Raw genomic sequence first — 23,170 nt, 5'->3', positions numbered from 1 at the left:
AGAAGTAAGGAACAGAGAAGGACTACTAAAACACTGAGAAAAAAAAAAAGTTAAAAATGGCAGTAAGTACATACTTATCAATAGCTACTTTAAACGTCAATGGACTAAATGCTCCAATTAAAAGGCATAGGGTGGCTGACTGGATAAAAAACAAGACCCATATATATGCTGCATACAAGAGACACACTTCAGACCTAAAGACACTCACAAACTGAAAGTGAAGGGATGGAAAAAGATACTCCACGCAAATGGCAATGAAAAGAAAGCTGGGGTAGCAGTACTCATATCAGACAAAATAGACTTTAAAACAAAAACTGTCAAACGAGACAAAGAAGGGCATTACATAATGATCAAGGGAACAATCCAACAAGAGGATATAACACTTGTAAATATCTACGCACCCAATGTAGGTGCAGCTAAATATATAAAGCAATTATTAACAGACATAAAAACAGAAATAGACAGTAACACAATAATAGTAGGGGACTTTAACACTCCACTTACACCAACGGATAGATCATCCAAACAGAAGATCAATAAGGAAACATTGGCCTTAAACGACACACTAGAACAGATGGACCTAGTAGATATATACAGAGCATTCCATCCAAAAACCGAAGAATACACGTTCTTTTCAAATGCACATGGAACGTTCTCCAGGATTGATCACATATTAGGCCACAAAACAAGTCTCCATAAATTTAAGAAGATTGAAATAATACCAACCATCTTTTCTGACCACAAAGGTATGAAACTAGAAATCAACTATAGGAAGAAAATCAGAAAAGCCACAAATACATGGAGATTAAACAAAATGCTACTGAACAACGACTGGGTTAATGAAGAAATCAAAGAAGAAATCAAAAAATCCCTGGAGACAAATGAAAATGAAAATACGACATGCCAGAATTTATGGGATACAGCAAAAGCGGTTCTAAGAGGGAAGTTTATAGCAATACAGGCCTATCTCAACAAACAAGAAAAATCTCAAATAAACAATCTAACAATGCACCTAAAGGAACTGGAAAAAGAAGAACAAACAAAGCCCAAAATCAGTAGAAGAAGGGAAATAATAAAAATCAGAGCAGAAATAAATGAAATAGAGACCAAAAAACAATAGAAAAATTAATAAAACCAAGAGCTGGTTCTTTGAAAAGATCAACAAAATAGACAAACCTTTAGCTAGACTCACCAAGAAAAAAGAGAGAAGGCACAAATAAGTAAAATCAGAAATGAAAGAGGAGAGGTTACAACAGACACCTCAGAAATACAAAAGATTATAAGAGAATACTATGAAAAACTATATGCCAACCAATTCGACAATCTGGAAGAAATGGATAAATTCTTAGAATCATACAACCTTCCAAAACTGGATCAAGAAGAAGTAGAGAATTTGAATAGACCAATCACCAGTAAGGAGATCGAATCAGTAATCAAAAACCTCCCCAAAAATAAAAGTCCAGGACCAGACGGCTTCCCTGGTGAATTCTACCAAACATTCAAAGAAGACTTAATACCTATCCTTCTCAAACTCTTCCAAAAAATTGAGGAGGGGGGGACGCTCCCTAACTCATTCTACGAAGCTGACATTACCCTGATACCAAAACCAGACAAGGACAACACAAAAAAAGAAAATTACAGGCCAATATCACTGATGAACATCGATGCGAAAATCCTCAACAAAATACTAGCAAATCGCATACAACAATACGTTAAAAAGATTATACACCATGATCAAGTGGGATTTATTCCAGGTATGCAGGGATGGTTTAACATTCGCAAATCAATCAACATAATACACCACATTAATAAAATGAAGAACAAAAATCACATGATCATCTCAATAGATGCAGAGAAAGCATTTGACAAGATCCAGCATCCATTTATGATAAAAACTCTGAATAAAATGGGTATAGAAGGAAAGTACCTCAACATAATAAAGACCATATATGAGAAACCCACAGCTAATATCATCCTCAATGGTGAAAAACTGAAAGCTATCCCTCTAAGAACAGGAACCAGACAAGGATGCCCACTGTCACCACTCCTATTTAACATAGTATTGGAAGTCCTAGCCAGAGCAATCAGGCAAGAGAAAGAAATAAAAGGGATCCAAATTGGAAAGGAAGAAGTGAAACTGTCACTATTTGCAGATGACATGATTTTATATATAGAAAACCCTAAAGAATCCACCAGAAAACTTTTAGAAGTAATAAACGAATATGGTAAAGTTGCAGGATACAAAATCAACATACAAAAATCAGTTGCATTTCTGTACACTAACAACGAAGTAGCAGAAAGAGAAATTAAGAATACCATCCCATTTACAATTGCAACAAAAAGAATAAAATACCTAGGAATAAACTTAACCAAAGAGGTGAAAGATCTGTACACGAAAACTATAAAACATTTCTGAAAGAAATTGAAGAAGACACAAAGAAATGGAAAGATATTCCGTGCTCTTGGATTGGAAGAATTAACATAGTTAAGATGTCCATACTTCCTAAAGCCATCTATAGATTCAATGCAATCCCTATCAAAGTTCCAACAACATTTTTCACAGAAATAGAACAAAGAATCCTAAAATTTATATGGAACAACAAAAGACCCTGAATAGCTAAAGGAATCCTGAGAAAAAGAACAAAGCTGGAGGTATCACACTCCTGATTTCAAAATATACTACAAAGCTATAGTAACCAAAACAGCATGGTACTGGCACAAAAACAGACACACAGATCAATGGAATAGAATCGAAAGCCCAGAAATAAACCCACACATCTATGGACAGCTAATCTTTGACAAAGGAGCCAAGAACATACAATGGGGAAAAGAAAGTCTCTTCAACAAATGGTGTTGGGAAAACTGGATAGCCATATGCAAAAAAATGAAAGTAGACTCTTACCTTACACCATACACAAAAATTAACTCCAAATGGATTAAAGACTTGAATGTAAGACCTGAAACTGTGAAAGTTCTAGAAGAAAACATAGGCAGTACGCTCTTCGACATCAGTCTTAGCAACATCTTTTCAAACACCACATCTGACCGGGCAAGAGAAACAATAGAAAAAATAAACAAATGGGACTACATCAAACTAAAAAGCTTCTGCACAGCAAAGGAAACCATCAACAAAACGAAAAGACAACCTAACAATTGGGAGAAGATATTTGCAAACCATACATCTGATAAGGGCTTAATCTCCAAAATATATAAAGAACTCATGCATCTCAACAACAAGAAAACTACCAACCCAATTAAAAAATGGGCAAAAGACCTGAACAGACATTTCTCCAAAGAAGATATACAGATGGCCAACAGACACATGAAAAGATGTTCAAAATCACTAACTATCAGGGAAATGCAAATCAAAACTACAATGAGATATCACCTCACACCCGTCAGAATGGCTATAATTAACAAGACAGGAAACAACATGTGTTGGAGAGGTTGTGGAGAGAAGGGAACTCTCATACACTGCTGGTGGGAGTGCAAACTGGTGCAGCCACTATGGAAAACAGTATGGAGATTCCTCAAAAAATCAACGATAGAACTACCATATGATCCAGCTATTCCACTGTTGGGTATTTATTCAAAGAACTTGAAAACACCAATTTGCAAAGATACATGCACCCCTGTGTTCATTGCAGCCTTATTCACGATAGCCAAGACTTGGAAGCAACCTAAGTGCCCATCAAGGGACGAATGGATAAAAAAGCTGTGGTATATATACACAATAGAATACTACTCAGCCATAAGAAACGATGAAATCCAGCCATTTGTGACAACATGGATGGACATTGAGGGCATGATGCAAAGTGAAATAAGTCAGAGGGAGAAGGTCAAATACCGTATGATTTCCTTCATTAAGTAGTAGATAATAACAACAATAAACAAACACATAGGGACAGAGATTGGATTGGTGGTTACCAGAGGGGAAGGGGGGAGGGAGGAGGGTGAAAGGGATAATTGGGTACATGTGTGTGGTGATGGGTTGTAATTAGTATTTTGGTGGTGAACATGATGTAATCTATGCAGAAATAGAAGTACAATGATGTACACCTGAAATTTTTACAACGTTATAAACCAATGTTACTGCAATAAACAAAAAATTAAAAAATAAATAAATAAATAAAATAAATTAAAAAAAAAAAAAGATGCTATAAGAAAAGAAAACTACAAGCCAATATCCCTGATAAACATGGCTGCAAAAGTCCTCAACAAAACACTAGCAAACCAATTTCAACAACACATTAAAAGCTTCATACACCATAACCAAGTGGATTTATCTTTGGCTGCAAGGATGGCTCAACATGCACAATATCAATTAATGAGATGCACCGTGTTAACAGAATGAAGGATAAAAACCACATGGTCATCTCAATAGATGCAGAAAGCCTTTGACAAAATTCAACATCCTTGCATGATACAAACTGTCAAAAACAAACACAAACAAACAAACTAGGAATAGAAGAATATTACCTCACTATAAGAAAGGCTATGTATGAAAAGCCCATAACAAACATTATACTCAATGGTGAAAAACTGAAAGCTTTTCTTCTAAGGTCAGGAAAAGGCAAGGACACCCACTCTGACCGTTTCTATTCAACATAGTATTGGAAGTCCTAGCCAGAGCAATTTGGGAAGTAAAAGAAAAAAAAAGGCATCTAAATTGGAAAGGAAGAATAATATTGTCTTTATTTGCAGATGACATAATCTTATATGTAGAAAAACCTGTTAGAACTGATAAATGAAATCAATAAAGTTGTAGGATATAAAATCAACATGCAAAAGTCAGTTGCATTTCTATATACTTACAATAAATAGTTCGAAAAGGAAATTAAGAAAACAGTCCCATATACAATAGCATCAAAAAAATTAAAATACTTAGGAACAAATCTAACCAAAGAGGTGAAAGACCTGTAGGCTGAAAAATACAAAACAGTGTGAAAGGTTGATAGCTTTTCCTCTAAAACACCCGCAGCTAACATCATACTCAACCATGAAAGGTTGAAAGATTTTCCTCTAAGATCAGGAACGAGACAAGGATGCCTACTCTTACCACACTATTCAACATAGTACTGGAAGTCTTAACCACAGCAATTAGGCAAGTAAAAGAAATGAGACATCCAAATAGGAAAGGAAGAAGTAAACCTGTCTCCATATGCAAATGATATGATCTTATATATAGAAATCCCTGAAGACTCCACTAAAAAACTATCAGAATCAGTAAACAAATTCAGTAAAATTTCAGGATATGAAATCAACATGCAAAAATCTGTTTCATTTCTATACACTAACAACTAACTATCTGAAAGAGAAATAAAGGAAACAATCCCATTTACAATAGCACCAAAAAGTAAACTGAAAACTATAAGACATTGATGAAAGAAATTAAAGATGACATTAATAAATACAAAGAAATCCCAGGTTAATGGATGGGAAGAATTAATATTGTTAAAATTTCCATACTACCTAAAGCCATCTAAAGATTCAATGCAATCCCTATCAGAATTCCAATGGCATTTTTCACAGAAATAACACAAACAATACTAAAATTTGTATGGAACCAAAAGAGAATGTAGATTGGTACAGCCACTATGGAAAACAGTATGGAAGTTCCCCCAAAATTAGAAATAGAATACCATATGATTCAGCAATCCCAATTCTAGGTACATATCCAAAGTAAATGAAATCACTATCTTATTAGTGATTACTGATTAGTGGAAAGACATTTGCACCCCCATGTTTATTGCAGCATTATTCACAATAGCCAAGACATAGAAACAACGTAAGTGTCCATCTATGAATGAAGAAAATGTGATGTACACACACACACACACACACACACACACACACACACACACAATGGAATATTATTCAGTCATAAAAAAGGAAATCCTGCCATTTGCAACAACACATATGACACTTCAGGGCATTATGCTAAGTGAAATAAGTCAGACAGAGAAAAACAAATACTATATGATCTCACTTATATGCAGAATCTTTTTTTTTTTGCTGAGGAAGATTAGCCTTGAGCTAGCATCTGTTGCCAATCTTCCTCATTTTTTGCTTGAGGAAGATTAGCCCTGAGCTAACATCTGTGCCAGGCTTCCTCTACTTTATATGTGGATCACTGTCACAGTGTGGCTGACAAGTGGTATAGGTCTACATCTGGGATCTGAACCTGCGAACCCAGCCTGACAATGTGGAATGTAGCAAACTTAACCACTATGCCACAGGGCCAGCCCCAACACATGCAGAATCTAAAAAAATCGAACTCACAGAAACAAGGAATAGATTGGTGGTTGCCAATGGCTAGAGGGTGGGGGAAATGGGTGATCATGGTCAAAGAGTACAAACTTTCAGTATAAGATCAACAAGTTCTGGGGACCTAATGTACAGCATGTTGACTATAGTTAACAATAATGTATTGTATTTGTGAAAGTTGCCAAGAGAGTAGATTTTGAATGTTCTCACCAAAAAAAAAAAAGAAAAGGTAACTATGTAAGGTGATGGATGTGTTAACCATATTATGGTAATCATTTTCAATATATATGTATACCAATATAAGTATAACTTTAACTTATACAGTGTTATATATCAAATACATCTCAATAAAGCTGGAAAAAATAAGTTATTCCTTAAAAATCTCTAAATATCCCCATTTATACAAAGCGTATCTCGCTATTTTTTTAATCAAACTTTGATTCTGGACATGAACGGGCCATTTACTAGAGTGACTGTACACTGAGAAAAAGAAAATACTCAGGCCTGTCAAAGATGTCACTATGATCTACCAGTCAAAGTAGAGGCTGATTATGAGGTTAATTATGATCAGGTAGATGATTCTTAGTCCAAGTCCAACTCGCATTGGCCTGGTTGGTACATTGACTCAACCTGTGTTTTTCTCCCCTCACAGTCCCTTTATGTACAGTTGGAATAGACACACTTGGGAATTGGCAGGATCCACACATTGGCACTCTAGACCCCTGGGGGTGAGTGTCATTATGACAAAAAGTGTTAAGTGGAAACCTCTGGAAGTTCCCCTCCCTATGAAGAAAGTAAACCAAGAATAATACCTTATCCCTGAGTGAACAACAGAAACAAATGCCGCAATAAAAGACTTGAACAATGTAGGGATGGTGATAACTGTGATATTCCCACTTACCTCAGTGGGTGGCTTCCTAGACAGTTTCATCAGTACCTCAGTGTGTGGCATCCAGTGAGTTGTCCTGGAACCCCAGTGGGCGGCTTCCCAGAGTTACACCCACTCACGTAGGTTTGTTTCTAGTGAGTTTCACCAGCACTCAAATAAGTGGTTTCTGTGCACAAGTTCCAGCCTTTGGCATCTCGGCAAGATTACTGTGACATTCAGTGGGCCACAGTCATACCCAATGATGTCTACATCTCAGACCTGGGAGATCTTGTGTACTCACCTTCAGCCCTGGAGGCCATGGCTGCTTCCAAATATGCTATTCTTCTATTCTTGTACTTCTTTTTATCCCCCTTCACAATTAATCCTGTGTTATTAGTTTATCATTTATTATATTAAATATTCCCTCTTTAAATTTCTGTTTTCTGACTGGACCCTGACTCACACAGAAAAACTCCAGATATTTCGTTTATTCTCATGACATTTCAGATAAATTATACTTTTCAAGGAATTTTCCCAATTTACCCAAATTGCCAAATCTATTGCATAATGTTGTTCGTGTCTCTTATAAAAGGTAAAATCTAAAAAGACTTTCTCTTTTTAAATTCTAATGCTGATCGTTTTTTATCAATATAATTTTTATAAAAATAAGGAAATATAAAAATTAAGAATTTTCTATTTTTCCTTAATCAGTCTGGTTAGGTGTTAACTGATTTTCTTAATATTAGCAAAGACACAACTTCTGGCTTTTTAAATTTTCTCTATTGTATCATTTTTTATTTTATTAACTCTACTCTAAATAATTTCTTTACTACCACTTTCTCTGGGTTTAAATTCCTTTTGTTTTTATTACTTATGGAGAAAGATACTTAGATGGTTAATTTTTAGTCTTTCTTCTTTTCTAATATAGGTATTTAAAGCTATAAATTTCTTCTGAACTATAGCTTTAGTAGCACTACTTAAGTTTTCTATATAATATTTTCATTATAATTCAATTCCCAGTGTCTTCTAATTTCTATTCTGTTTTCTTCTTAAATTCATGGATTTTTCAGAGTGTATTGCTCAATTTTTGGTCATTGGGGAGGTTTCCCAGGTTTTAAAATATTAGTTTTTAGCCTAATTGTTCTGTGTTCAGAAAATATACTCAAATAATTTCAGTCCTTACAAATTCATTGAGATGTTATTTATAGCCCAAGTATGATCAAATTATGGTAAATATTCCATGTTCCCTTTGAAAAAATGTGTATTCAGCAGTTGTTGAATAGTGTTCTATGTCAATTAGGTTGATTTATGCAATTATGTTACTCAAATCTTACACATTTTTAGTGGTATTTTTCTTCTAAATATATCACTTACCAAGAGATGTTTGTTAAAATATCCCAATTTGGATATTTATCTATTTTTCTTTCTCTTCTGTCAATTTTTACTTAAAATATTTTCAGGTCATACTATAAGAATGATTTAAAATTTTATATGTTCTCATTAGATTAACACATTTATAATTATGAAATGTCTCTCAATATCTCTATTAATATTTATAGCCTTTAAGTCTATTTTATTTGCTATTTGTTTAGCTACACCAGGTTTCTTCTTATTTTTATGGTAAGTGCTTGTCTATCCTTTTATCCTTTTACTTTCAAACTTTTTGTTTCATATATTTAAGCTGTATCATAAGCAGTATATGGTGTACTATCGTTTATTCAGTCTGAAAAATTTGTACTTTTGGAATGAATAGTCCATTTTTATTTATTTTTATTTTTATTTTTTGGTGAGGAAGATTAGCCCTGAGCTAACATCTGTTACCAATCCTTCTCTTTTTGCTGAGGAAGATTGGCCCTGGGCTAACATCCATGCCCATCTTCCTCTACTTTATACGTGGGACATCTGCCACAGTGTGGCTTGATGACTGGTGTGTAGGTCCATGCCCAGGATCCAAACCCACGGACCCTGGGCTGCTGAAGCAGAGCACAGAACTTAACCACTCTGCCTCCAGGCTAGCCCCCCATTTTTATTTTTAAAATTTGCCATCTTGCTACTTGATTACTATTTTTTAAAATAATTTTTAAAATTTAAAAAACAATTAAAAAAAAATGTTTCCCTCTTTTTGATTAATCAAGTTTGTTTCCCCATTTGGCTCTTTCATAGTTCATTACGCATTCCTTGCATTATTCTTTTAATGTTTACCCAAGAGAGTCTAATGTGCATCTTTCACTTAATAAAGTTACTGTGAGTTAGTATTTTCAGCAGTGTTTTCTACCATTTTCCAGGAATGCACAAACATTAGGTATCTCTAATTCCATTTATCCCTCTCACACGTTTATTTTAAAATTTTAAATCCCACAAGACAAGATTACTATTGTTAAAAATAGTCAATATTAATTTGTATTAATCCATATATTTGCCCTTTTCTTTGCTCTTCATTCTTTACTGTATTTCTGTACTTCCATTTATGGATCTTTTCCTTTTGCCTAAAGAATTCCTTTTGGTATTTCTTTTAGTATAAGTATAAAGGTGATAAATTCTCTCACTTTCTATTTTCTGGTGATTTTTGTATTTTGCATTTATTCATATATTATATTTTCACTGGCCATAGAAGGTTAGGTACTCAGTTTTCTTTTTTCAAACCTTTAAGTGTGTTATTCAACTGTAACATGACTTTGATCGTTTCTGTAGAAAAGTCAGCCATAAATCTTATTGTCACTTCTTTGAATGTAATGTGTCTTTTTCCCCCTCTGGATGCCTTTAAGATCTTCTATTTTAGTTTAATTTGAAGATTTTTTACTATAATGTGTTTAGTACTTCTTTTCATTTATCATGCTTGAGATTCAAAGAGATTCTTGAATGTGTGGGTTGATGTCTTCAGTTTAGGATAATTCTTGGTCAGTGTTTCCTCAAATATTTTTTCTGTCTCATGTGCTCTCTTTCTCTCCTATTTTTCTCAGGCTTCAAATACATTTTAAAACTTATTACCATGTCCCGTATGTCTCTTATGTGCATTTATGCATATTTTCTTTTCCATGCTTTACTCTATTTTTTTCCTACTAACCTACTTTCCGATTCAGTAATTTTTTCTTCTTGTCTACTCAAATAGCTGTTAAACCCACCTATTACATTTATAATTTTACTTCATAAATAATTTTTTTGGTAGATCATCATTTTATGGTAAATTTCTCCATCTTGTCATCCAATTTTTCTCTTTCTTTTTCATTCCTATGCAGGAGTTTGGACTCTTTTATTAAGCAGCAGAGTTTCAGAAGTCTTTACTCCATGCAGAAGTGAGTGAAGACCAAGAGGTGAGTGAAGACAGAGCCTCTTCCCCCTTCATGCACCTTTTCCACTGTGATAAACAATCAACCATGAGGCGTTTTACACCATAATCCTGCCTCACAAAGATGTTTACAACAAAAATGAGAAAGCCTGAAGAACCACAGCCATCAGAGTGCTTGTTCTTTAAGAAGCCATGTGTCTGGGCACCTCATAAACAACATGCTTGGCATCTCAAGAGACAGGCACAGGGAACTGAAACATCTAATGTGAACCCTTGAGAGTTACTTTTGCTTTAATATATTTCTGAGGGTGGGGATGATGAATGCAGAATGAAGGACACAAAGCTGGAAACTGACAGGCTACTTGAGAAGCTTTGCCATGTTCAGACTTAGACCTACAATTTCCTTGAGTATGAGCACATAGCTTGGAATTGCCTGCCTCAGGCCCTGTTCCAGAGTCTCAGTGATGGTCTTCTTATGTCCCAGCTGGCATCCCCTCACATGGCCAGCAGCCTGTCGATGTGGTCATCCCAGACATCTGGGTATTTGCTGGCCAGAGTCGAGACTTCCAAGTAAAGCAGAAAAGGGTCCATTAGCTTAATAACTTCTGCAATGGTGACAATAGTGTCACAGTGCCCGTTTGTATCTTCACCAAATCCAGAAGACAGATTCTGGAACAGGAAGAGGAGCTACTCAGCCTTCCTGACCATCCTCTCGGCACCCTCCTTGTGCTTCTGGGCACTCCCGAATGAGGTGCACTTCTGCATGATGGCCCACGGGTACTCCACCACCACCTGCTACCATCCTGTTTTTATACAGTTTTTTTTAATTTTGGCAAAATCATTGAAATATTCTTGCGTGATGACATAGATGATGTCTGCAGCATTTGAGCCTAACAGTCACTTCTTTGTCACCAGCTCATTGACATATTGCTCGAGATCCAGGAAGACCTCCTCTGGCTGGCTCCTATAGCCCTCCTTTGCACTGGTGTCTAAAATCCCATCCATGTTTGGTTGGCTCAGAGATATGCCCTCTTCCACTTCTTTTTTTAAATACTTCCTTTTTAAACTGACTATGGATTCTTTAAAGGTCTGGCAGTTGTTGACAGCACATTGAACATAGTGTGTGTTGCTAGATTTCTCAGATGTTCTTCACACAACTGAACGTCACCTTTGTATCTACTTAACAAAGAATTCATTTGCTGAAGACACAAACTAGTACCTTTGTTTTCAAATCTTCACTTATCTGAGAGCAGCAACTTGAAGAATCTGTTCAAACATCTGGAAGAGAGTGTTGCCTGTTAGGACCCCCTTGGGTCAGCTTCAGGCTCAGTCTCTTTTATCCAGTCTTTCTCGTCTGTTTCTAGTGCTTTCCACAGCTAAGCAATGATGTTTGAACTGAAAGCTGACATGTACATGTGGAGCAGTAAAGAGACCACTTAGAGAAAGTAAAGGGCCAGGGCATTGATTTCCACTTCTGGGGCCAGCTCTACATTCTGCATCATCTTTGCACCTGTGTAGGTGTTTCACACCCACATCATGGGTCATGATCTCATTTGCTTCTAGGTCTTCTGACTGAGCTTCTGCATCCGTATACTCAGGACCTGGTGGTACATGTTCAGGAGGTTTCTGAAAATCTCATAGTGGGGAGGAAAACAATCAACAGGTTTTTGGCAATGATGGGTAATCCTAGATGTACTTCCTTATGATTTCCAGGTGGCACACAAACCATATCTTGTTGGACTCCCTGAGGTCTACCTATGTGCCCTTAATTTTAGTAGTCACTGTTCTGTCCAAGATGGCAAACATTTTCTCCTTCCAATTCTTGGCCCTCAAGGAAGAAGAAAGCTAGTTTGCTTTTTTGGGTCAGATAAGCACTGGTGAATTTTTCTTCCCTTTAGAGGATGCTGACAACTGAGACCAGCAAAGTGGGGTCACAGGGGATGTTGACCAGTGACCTCTGCAGCACCATCTACAGCTGCTTGGCCTGCTCATCTGAGATCCCCTGTGTGCTCCCAAAGTAGCCATGGGTGAGGGTCAAATTGTACATGTTCCCACTGTCCAGATGGTACTGCTGCTGGGAATGTCAGCCCATCTCGGGAGCACTCCATGCCCATCAGCCTCCAGGGGGCCTGCAGGAATGCCCCTTGTTCAGTGAGATCCTGGGTGTCCCTCACCATCTGGGGCACTGAGAAGATGTTCTTGAGATTCTCCACAGCTGCAGTGTGCTGGCTGAGCCGCACAACACAAGTCGTCTTTCATGTCCTTGAGGCTCTAGATGGTGTTGATTTTCTGCCTCTGGTCTTGGCTGACATGAGCCAGGGACTGCTGGATGTCTTTAACGTCATTCAGTGCGTTTTGGGGCTGGCTTAGGCACGTGTGTACCCCATTCAATTGTGACTGGATTGAGGCCTTCACTCTGGCCTCCATGGAGGCCTTTTCCAGGCCTCTTTTCTGTGATACTGCTCCACTTTGTCCAGCTGGTCCAGGCACTGAAGCATCCCAGGGCCCTATGGAGTGCTGTTGCAATAGCTTCCCAGTCTGTCTCCTTCATGGTTAAAAAGCAGGTGGAATCCCCGCATCTGTCATATTAGAGTTATCCCTCTGCACTGCCACCAGGCGCCTGACTGGAGTGTCATCCAATTACTTGAACGTGTTAATCACAGTTACTTTAAAGTCTATGTCTTATGTATTATATCCAGATCATCTGTGGACCATCTCTATTATCTATTTCTTTTCTCTTGGTTTTTGGTCATTTGAGTCTTTCTACTGTCATTCATGGTAATTATTTACTTATTTATTTCTTGAAGGAAAAAAGGAGTAAAAGAAACTATTAACTTTGCCATACCTCAGAAACTAGAAGGAAATAAGCCTTGCTGGCCTATTTGGAGGCTAGTTTAGGTTGTTAGAGAAAAGTGTAAATTAAGGCAGAGATAAGGCTGACTCCAACCATTTTTATTGAGTGCTGGATACTGTGGATAACAAGTGTAGAAACTCTGAAAAAATGCTAACTTCCAGCAGAGAGGATTTATTTATTTTTTACTTATAGGTAGTTATAGCAGGGATTGGTCACCTTGATACAATCAGGGGACAGGAGGCATTAAAGCTGATTTGTGAGAACTATTCTACTTCCAGTTTGAAGTAATCCTCAAGTAGGACCTTTCAAGAATCTCCTCTGAAAGCAAAGGTGGTTTCCCTGGGCCCATACCCTTGCCAGGCCTTCAATGCCCATTTTACCCTACTAGCCCTTTGTGACTGGCTGAAGCTCTTCTTAGCTTTCTAGCTTCTTAGCTGGTCCTTTCTTCTTAGCTTCTCAGCCCCTTATGTTGAAAATATTAGGAATAAATAATTCATTCCCTCAAGGACAAAAGCAGCACAGAAAGTCCTGCTCATAGTTTTCCAATTCTCTTTACCCTCAAACCTAGTCCCCTCAATTCCTAGCTTCCCTGATAACCCTCAACTCCAATTCTTTTTTCCTTCTGGCCCTATGATAATGCTGAAAGTTCTTTGCCTTAAAATTCAACTTGATCTCTCATTTAGTACCACTTATTAATCAGCGAATGCCTTGAGGGAAAAACAGCAGAAAGCGGTGAGGTCATCTCAGTGTTTTTCTTTTCTCTTGGATCTTAGCCTTTTTCAAGTTCTTACTGACTCTGTTGCTCTATGATTACTTTGAACAGGTATTTTAAAAAAATTTTATCCAGTTTTAAATTTTTTTCTTGGAGTGAGGCTTGGTCTGCTACAGCAATTCTATCATAGCTGTAAACAAAAATTAAAAAACATAATATTTTTATATAAAAATCAAAACTGTCGATTTCTCTGGAAAATTAAAGGTCTGGCAAAACTGGGCCCACATTCTTGCATGGAAATAATGGCTGTAGGTAAGTAGCCCCTAACTTTTTAATTTCAGGTATATGCTCTCCAGTTTTCTTAATTATCTGAATCACTAAATGATCCCTGAGGATAAAAAAAGAAGGTCCATAATCAAGCTTTGAGTAATGTTACTACCTAATAGTGTTGTATAAAAGGAGAGCTGAAGGTAACTAACGTGAGACTGCATAGTCAGAAAAGTAAAAAACCAGAAGACTGTTGTATGATGGCAGTCAAGGGAAGACGATGTTTCAGGGTAGAGGGAGAGATCAACTGTGCTGAACCTGCTGAGACTTCAAGTCTAGTACTAGTACTAGTACTAGTACTAGTACTAGTACTAGGGCTAGTACTAAATATTCTACCATCCTGAACAACTTAAATGTAATTAGTCATCTGAGAAGAGTACTTTTAGCAGAATAATGGGGGTTACAGCCAGGTTGGGGCAGCTTCAGTAGTGAATCAGAGATGTTGGAATAAAGTAGTGAATGTAGACGACTAGTTAAAAAGTTTGACTGTGACAGGAAGGCAAGAGAAGGGATGGTATCAGGGGAGATATGTGGAGTTGAGTGATAAATCTGTGATAAGAGCAGAGTGGCCCTTCTTTACTGCCTTCTTCTCAGTGCGTTAGCTGGCCTTTCCTCACTTACTTGCAAGATGAAATGCTGCAAAGATATTTTCTTGAAGGCAAGGAAGAATGAAAGATGGTCAGCACTTCCATGTCTCAGAAAAGAAAGAAACAAGCCTTGCTGGGCTATCTGGAGACTAATTTAAGTTGCTGGAGAAAAGAGTAAATTAAGGCGGGGAAAAGGCTGACTCCAACCATTCACCCACCTGAGGAGTCACTGCATTGTCTGAAGTTCGCCCCTTTCCTGCCTTTACAAGAGGCAACGGTCAGGAGACAGCAGCACAAAAGCTGCCTTATTTTTCCCTTTCAAAAGCAAGAGGAAGGCTGGGACATTTTTCCCCTGGCTGCAGGGATCTGTTAATTGGCTCCCCAGTAAAATTACAGAAGCAGCCTGCCTGATAATTATTGTAAATGACAGAGACGATCAGGTTTACCCTGTGACGTCCCCAGGGGACGTGCAGTTAGTTTAGCCTGAACTTAGCATCAGCTGCTCAGGTTCCTTTCTTCTCCGCATGCAGTGGCTGGACTCACCCTGTATTCTTTCAAACCTAATTAGTGTTAAGGCCTTTTCTCTCTCTCTCCCTCCTGTCCCCAGCAGCCCTCATTCCCCTCACTGCCTCCCCTCCTTCTCACTTTCCAGTACTCTCGAAGCATGCCAATCAGGGAACCGTGTAAGATTACTTTTAGAGGTTAGGCTGTTTTGTTTTGGGGCCTGGAAGAAACAACTCGAGGCTTTGAGCTATAGGTTATTGTGGCTCCAGGAAAATATACACCGACTTCAACCTCCCTCAACTCCTTCACAGTCTGAAGGTACTCAGCTTGAGGATTTTATGGTTAATTAGAGGTGTTCAGAATATATTATAGGTCTTAAACAGAGGTTAACATGCCAAATAGCTAAATGTTGGAGGAGATGGTTTTCACTAAAACCAAATTTTCAGATCCTTTAATTTTCTAGAAGCCTTTGTATGTGTGTGTATTTATATATGTATGTATACGTAATATATATCTGTAATATATGTCACATATTACATATACACATATATATATATTTGTTGTTAGTGCCACTCAGTCGATTCTGATTCCTAGCGACCCTGTGTAAAGCAGAGCAGAACTCTGCCCGGTCTTTTTGCACCATCCTCTCACCTTCCAGCGCTATGTCAGACAATGTTCACTGCTATTCATAGGGTTTTCATGACCAGTTTTTTCAGAAGTGGGTAGGCAGGTCCTTCTTCCTAGTCTGTCTGAGTCTGGAAGCTCCCATGGGTGACCCTGCTGGTATTTGAAATCCCAGTGGCATAGCTTTCAGCATCACAGCAGCACACAGCCACCACTGTATGACAACTGACAGACGGGTGGTGTGGTTCCCTGACTGGGAAACGAACCTGGGCCGTGGCAATGAGAGTGCCAAATCTTAACCACTAGACCACCAGAGATGGCATACATATACATATATCTCCCAGACTTTAATGTATGGATCTTGTTAAAATACAGACTGAGATTCAACAGGTCTGGGGTGGAGCCCACTTTCAGGTATTGTAGATGTTGCTAGTTTGGAGACCACATCTTGAACAGCAAATCTGAAAGAGATTTTGCATATTCCCCTCCAGCTTCTTCGTCTTAACTTAGTTGCCCTATTCCTTAAATCTGTCCCAATATTGCTCCAGCCTTTGTTTAGGGCACCTAAACAATCCATTTGATAGAGGGCATTCTTGCTCTTTCTCAGAATGACAAATGGTTAGCTACTGAGTAAAGTCGACTCTAGATTTGTGTTCTGGTGTCTTGTTCCAAACAAGTATATTGGGAAGTACCAAGGGTGATGAGAAATCTATTTAGATTTATGTTAGTTTACTCTATTATTACTTCTTTAATTTGCTTAAATTAAGCAATTACCTCATTAATTTTTAATTAATTAATTTTCATCTATTTCCACATACGCATGTAAGGTTACAAATTCACTTCTTTGTACTGATTTACATATATACCACAATTTTTTATTGTGATAGAAAACAACATAAAATTTACCATCTTAACCATTTTTAAGTGTACCCTACAGCAGTGTTAACTCTACACACATTGTTGTACAACAGATCTCTAGAACGTTCTTATCTTGCAAAACTGAAACTCCATATCTACTGAACAACAATTCTCTTTTCCTTCTCTCCCCACCCCCTGGTAATCACCATTCCACTTTTTGTTTCTAAGAGTTTGACTACTGCACATACCTCATGTAAGTGGAATCTTCAGGATTTGTCTTTTTGTGACTGGCTTGTTTCACTCAGCATAATGTCCTCTAGCTTCATCCATGTTGTAGCATATAACAGGATTTCCTTATTTTTTAAGGCTGAATAATATTTCATTGTATGTATATGCCCTATTTTCTTTATCCATTCATCCACTGATGGACATTTAGGTTTTTTCTACCTCTTGGTTATTGTGAATAACGCTGTAATGAACATGGTGTGCAAATATCCCTTCAAGATCCTATTTTAAATTTTTTTGACTATATACCAAAGTGAGATTGCTGAATCATACACTATTTCTATTTTTAATTTTTTGAGGAAACTCCATACTCTTTTCCATAGCAGCTGCATCATTTTACATTCCCACCAACAGTGCACAGAGTTCCAATTTGTCTACAAACTCACCAACATTTATTTTCTTTTTCTTTTTGATAGTGGCCATCCTAATGGGTGTAAGGCGATATTGTGGTTTTGATTTGCATTTCCTTTATGATTGGTGATACTGAAGATCTTTTCATATTCTTGTTGGCCATTTTATATCTTCTATGGAAAAGTGTCTACTACAGTCCTTTGCTCATTTTTCAATTGGATTGTTTGGATTTCTTCATTGTTAAATTGTAGAAGTTCTTTATATATTTTGGATATTAACCCCTTGTCAGATATATGGTTTGCAAATATTTTCTCCCATTCCATAAGTTGCTTTTTCACTCGGTTGATTGTTTCCTTTGCTGCACAGAAGTTTAAGTTTGATGTATTCCCATGTATCTATTTTTGCTTTTGTTGTCTATGCTTTTGGTGCCATATCCAAGAAATCACTGCCAAATCCAATGTCATGAAGTTTTTACTCTGTTTACTATTCTAGGAGTTTTATAGTTTCAGGTCGTGCATTTAGGGCTTTAATTTATTTTGAGTTAATTTTTGTAAGTGGTGTAAGGTAAGGGTTCATTTTCATTTTTCACGTGTGTATATCCAGTTTTCCCACCACCATTTGTTGAAGAAGCATACCACAAATTTTAACATATAGTCTTTTCATTTTCATTTTCATTTAAATCTCAAAAGTTTATAATATCCATTATGAAGTTTTGAATTTGACCCAGGGTTGATGTAGGATTTTTTTTGTCTTGTTTTGTTTATTTCCAAATATGCTAGTAAATTGTATTTGTTGAGGTCTAGGTATTTGCTATCAATTTTATTGTAATGTGGTTGGCATGATATCATTGGTTCATAGAGACTGGCCTTGCTGATGACTCATGGGAAATTAAAACATATACTATGCATGCTAGAAAAGAATGTCTAGTTGCTACTTGTTAGATAATGATCTATCTTCCTATCTATCTATGTCTGTCTATCTCTCTATCTGTCTGTCTATCTATCTATCCATCTATCAATCATCTTTCTATCATCTATCTATTCACCTATCTAACCTCTATTAGATCAAGCTAATTAACTATGTAGTTCATATTATTCTATGCAAGTACTAATTTTTTTCTGCTTGATCTATCAGTTTCGGAGAAATGTGTCTTAAAACTCTTCCCTATGATTGTATATTTCTCAATTTCTCTCTGTAATTTTGTCAGTTTTAGGTTTATATATTTTGAGGCCATGTTATAGGCATAAAATTTCAGAATTGTTATATTGTTTGCTAGTTGAAGATTAGTGTTATGGTACAGAATTAAATTATTTTCCTCAGTAACGATTTTTGTTTTAAGGTGTACTTAAACTGATACTACTAGTGCCACTTCTTTTGGTCGCTATTTTTGTAATATATCTCTTTATTTTCTTTCAGTTTCATACCTTATTTCAGTTTTCAGATTGAATCATTATATTTTATGTCATAAACAGCATATAATTGTTTTTAAAATCTAATCTGAGAATCTTTATCCTTTACCTAACCATTGATCCATTTACATTTATTTAATATTTTATATATTTGCATTTATAACTACCCGTTACATTTTTTTTCTATATTGCCATTCTTTTAATTTGCTTTTCTAAAAGAAATGCTGGCTTCTCGTGAATTGAGTTAACATTTTTGAATTCCATTTTTTGTCCCTTTACTGATTAGTTTCTCTCAACTGATTTGGAAATTAGGTATTCTTCCTTTATTTCTTTAGAGTATTTTCTCTAAAATTTTTACAGGCTAATGGATTTAACAAATGCCAAAGTTAATAATTATCTCTGCTCTCCTCCTGAACAATGTTATGATCTTATAATAATTTTACTTAATCTCACCTCTTTCATATCCCCTATTATTTCTATCTAATATATTAGTTCCAACTTGTTCTTAATCCTTCTAAATTATTATTATTACTATTAGCATTGCAAATAAAGCTGTTTATATTTACCTCAGTAATTTCCAATTATTTTCTTATCATTGTTCCCTATATTTTTTTCTGTCTTTTGGGGTTCATTCACTTCTTACTGAAGTATATCCTTTACTAATTCTTTCAGTAAAGGTCTCTAAGTGTTATGTTCTCAGTCTTTGTTCATCTTTATTTTTTCTCGCCCCTTTTGAATGGTAATTTAGATAGTATAGTATGCACATTTTTACATCGTGTTATTTTTCCCTTAGCATTTTGATGTTTGACCGTCCATTATCTTTTTTCTTTCTCATTTTCTCAATGGTAATCCCTTTGCAGGAAATCTGCTTCTCTAAGTACAGATACATCTGCATGTAGATTTATTTTAATTTTCCTGCTCATAACTCACTGGACTTCTTACATCTCAAGATTCTTGTATTTTATCAGTTCTAAAAATTTCGACTTTTTTTTGCATTATCACCCCATCTGGAAATTGAGTTATTTATATATTGAACTTTTGCATTCTTTCCTCTATGTCTCTTAACCTTTTTCATATTTTCCATGTGTTATCTCTCCATTTTACATTTTAAGTAAATTCTTCATATTTACTTGCATCTAATTTATTGTTCAACTCATACACTGAATTTTTAATTTAATCCACCGTTTGTAGAAATTTTGATTCTTTTTCAATTCTGCCTGCTCATGTTTTCACAGTATCCTCTTCTTTCATTTTCACTTCTTAATCATATTTTTTGAAACTTTTTCATCATTTTAAATGTATCAATTTTATGGTCTTTTTCAGATTGTTCTAATATACAAATTCTGGGGTCATGCTAACCCTCTTGTTTGATTTGCCTGCTGACTCTAACATCTGAGGATAATTTCTTCATTTCTAATTTTTTTATTGTGGGCTTTTTGTCAGTTTTAAAGTCTTGAATTCACCTTGTCTCCTACTGGATAGAGTCCTGTTTAACCTGAGTTGTAGAATTCTTTCTTGCAAAAGATTATTCATTTCTTTCTAGCAGTTACCTCAAGGATGTTACTGGTCTGGAACCATATATATTTTTTTCCATTATTTTCTCAGTTTTAAAACTGTGTCTGAGACACAGACCTTCCTGCCACACAGGGTATAAATTTGGATACTACATCTGCACATGATATGAGCTTGGGTCTTCAATTTCTCATGGTAGGTGTTATCTTACACCCTGATCCATAAGCAAAGATAAATTTTCTTGTTCCCTTCTTGAGCCAGTAAGAGGGGTCTATTTATTGCCTCTTACACAGATGCGCTGGTCCTTCCCAGGTGATGGTTAAACTGGGTCTCAGTTCTCATCTATATCTCCAGGCTCCACATGGCATTATGTGGCCACTGACTAAACAGACCTATTTATGAGTCCTATATCTCTCACAGACACCCTCTCTCCGGCTATGACCTCCCTCTTGCTTCTGGTTGGAAGTTTCCATTTCTTTTAAGAACTGCTATACATTTAAAAATTCTTTTGTTATAATTTACCTAACATTTCTGAGTGTTTGTAGCAGGAAGAGAATCCATTTGAATTTGATTAATCATCCTGCTGAAACCTAAGTGCCAGAGTGATCTCTGAAAATATAAATGACAACACATCATTCCATTGTTTACAATTGTTTAAGAGCTTCTTATTGCACTCAGAGTAAAATGTAATCTGTTTCTCATGGTCTACAGAATCTTTCTTCATCAGGTTCTGCCCACTTTCCCAGTCTCATTTCATGTAACTCTTCCTCTGGCTTATTCACTGTGCTCTAACCACACCAGCTTGCTTGCTTTTCCTGAACATTCTCTTTCCTAAAACAGTTTTTCCACAAGATCCTTCCCAAACTACAATGGTCCCTGACCACCACATTCTCTATCACATCAACATGTTTATTTCCTTCACAGTATTTGACAGAATCTGTAATTATCTTGTTCATTTACTTATTCTTTTATTTTTTGCCTCCTCCAAATAGAGAGCATGCTCCCTGAGGAAAGCAACTTTGTCTTGGTAATTGCTCTATCTTCAGCATCTAGGACAGTGCCTGATACACAATAGGTAGTGAATAAATGTGTTCAGTGAATGATGATGGAAGCAATGTTCAAAGTCTTCTGGTTCAACTTTCTGCTTTTACAAAAAGTAAAATGAGCTGGGAAAGCAGCTGTGAAAGGTTTAAGAACTTGCCCAAGATCACAGATGTTTAATGAGATGTCCCGGCTCTCCTGCCGTATGTTCTTTCTGATGACCACTCTGCTGGTTATAGAAGGCCTATATCAGGGATTCGGGAAGATGATAGACTATAGAGTGAGCCATGACCTCCCTCCCACTTACATGAATTTTGTGAAATACATGAGTATATTAATTCTTCTGGGGAGGAAGGCTATAGTTTTCATCCAATTTTCAAAAGGGTCAAAGTTGCAAAAAAATCTTAAAAACTGGCCTAAATATTGCTTGTGAACTGTTAAGTTCCTTTCATGTTTTCTTTTGTTTCCATATCACTTCTTCTATGAATAAAGGTTAATATTTTAATTAATTAAAAAGTTAATCCTCTATTAATAGTAGCCATTATGAATTAAGTATCTACTATATTGCCAAAGGATCTAGTGTTACAACTTGTTTTAAAATGTTGCCATCTACGGATAAAGGGTTTGGTTCTGGTATTATGGAATCACTTGGAACATGAGTCTAGGGGTACTCTGCCAATGTCATTTATCAACACCGGCAATATGAATGCTCACACATTGGCTATAGTTGCATATACCTCAACATTTTCTTAGCCATATTTCTGGTACCCATTCTCCTAAAATACTGAAGAATTCCTCACTCAAATATCTCTGCTGTGTTGGAAATGAGGTCATTTGTGGGATAAGCTTTTACTGTGGAGAATTGAGGTTGAGATGCTAAACAGATTGGTCAATAAGTGTACAGCAGTATATTCATGGATTTTGAATATACATAAGGCCAATCCACATTTCCTTTCTCAGGAATATTTTGTTTCTACTAAACCTACCATGTGTATAAAATGGCGTGACGAATGGAGAGAAGAAGTGATACTGTCTTTGCAGTAGATGTTTGGTGGCATGTCTTCCCAGGCCATGAAACATCCTCCTTTCCTTCCCTGAGGACAGCTCCTTCATTCAGAGGCACCCTGCTTCTCAACCATTGATAGTTGGGAATGGAGTGGACAAAGCTGAGCCCACTACATACTTTCTTTTGGAAATTAGGATTTGCGATTCAGAGACAGGCCAGTTAAATCTCTGATGTGCCTATAACTCTACCTACAAATTTGGAACTGTAGGAAAATATATTTTGCCATGTATATGGAAAAACAAAGAAAGTCAGTCGGTACAAAGAGAAGGATGAAGAAGACTTAGTAAGCTTAAAAAAGGAAAAAAAAAAGGATTTCCTTGGTCTTTAACAACTTTCCTTACAATTACTCTTTTTTCCACATAGATTGAGTAAATTTCATTACAACCAAAGCTTAGCTAACACAAAATTTTATTTCCTGTGGATGAGTATTTTTGTTTTTCGTTTAGTTTTGTTTCGTTTATTTTATTTGTGTGCTTGGAGGCATAATATCTATAGGCGCTGGAGTCAAATAAACCAGGTATAAATGTTGATCACTTACTAGCTAAGTGCAATACTTTACACACACTCATCCTAAAAGTTTATTTGTTGTTTATCTGAAATTCAAATTCAACTGGATATT

General features: G+C 36.4%; 1 pseudogene; it reads right to left on the bottom strand.

The window, feature by feature from the left end:
- Positions 1–10,779: 10,779 nt before the first annotated feature.
- On the bottom strand, positions 10,780–12,996 carry LOC101387302 (exocyst complex component 3 pseudogene; annotated as a pseudogene).
- Positions 12,997–23,170: the final 10,174 nt, after the last annotated feature.

Source organism: Ceratotherium simum, chromosome 28, assembly GCF_057802395.1.
Source record: "Ceratotherium simum simum isolate JZ-2026a chromosome 28, ASM5780239v1, whole genome shotgun sequence".
Lineage (NCBI taxonomy): Eukaryota > Metazoa > Chordata > Mammalia > Perissodactyla > Rhinocerotidae > Ceratotherium > Ceratotherium simum.
This window is presented reverse-complemented; position numbering and strand designations above follow the sequence as displayed.